Below are 1,060 nucleotides of genomic sequence, written 5' to 3'. Positions count from 1 at the left end.
GGTTTTTTATCAAACAGTCTGTGTGTGTGTTGATTTGTGTGGCCACACCGACACCATCACATAAACAGGTTTTCATTCCTGCTGTGACAAAAGAAATTATAATCTGGATTAATACAGATAACAGAAAATATCTGTTTCTGACAGGTGGAGAGTTAATTGAAACTTCTGACAAAGTTTTAAAGATGTATTGTGGTGAATCCCACTGATGATATAAAAGACTCACAAAAATTCATGTATTCATATGATGCACTAAGTGTTAGAGGGTTAGAAGAGTCCAGGACCTTTAAATATGTCTGTGAAGGTTTGCAGTCATCCAGGTCAGAGTAATCTAAGGAGCTTGGCAGAGAATCCCAGAATTTTAAGCCCTATGGGAGTGTCCCTAAGAGGGTCATGGACCCACTACTGACCCTCTTAGGGACACTCCCATAGGGCTTATAAATCTGGACTCTCTACCAGTTGCTCTTAGAACTGAAGACGTTCTCAGATGAGAGGCCAAAAGTCTTCAAGAAACTTAAAGTCCAGATGCTTTTCTCTCCAAGATCCTTAGACTAGGATTTTTCAACCATCAATCATTTAGATATAAGGAGTAACAGGACATGTGAAGGAATAATAAGTTGGTCTAATTATGAGCTGCGTGAATGCATCGATCTTTAAAGCACTTTTTGGCTCTAGGTTATATTCCTGGAGAATTTACATCAAGTTAGTACTCAGAGGCCCCTCCGTGAATCGCTACCTCATCGTGGTGGAAGGTTTGTGTGTCCCAGGGATCCTGTGTTGTTGGGGGGCTTTTGCACTCTGGTAGGGTCTCCTGTGGCAAATCAGTCCTTGGTGAGGGACCAGACAAGAGTGATTCAAAAATCACCAATTAGAAGTAGATCCAGATTGTCTGCACTTAGCATCAGTTCAGAGTACCCGGCCTTCTTGAAGTCCTTGGGTGTGGTGCTTGAGGGTGCTCCACCTCGGGACTCGTCTTACTGGGAGACTTCAACACTCGGGCAATGACAGTGTGACCTGGAGGGGCGTGATTTGGAGGAAAGGAGCGTCTGTTCGTTAGTCGAAC

Source organism: Copadichromis virginalis, linkage group LG9 (genome assembly GCF_057382275.1).
Source record: "Copadichromis virginalis isolate Kocher_CV1m ecotype Utaka linkage group LG9, C_Virginalis_male_GT1.1, whole genome shotgun sequence".
Classification (NCBI taxonomy): domain Eukaryota; kingdom Metazoa; phylum Chordata; class Actinopteri; order Cichliformes; family Cichlidae; genus Copadichromis; species Copadichromis virginalis.
This window is presented reverse-complemented; position numbering follows the sequence as displayed.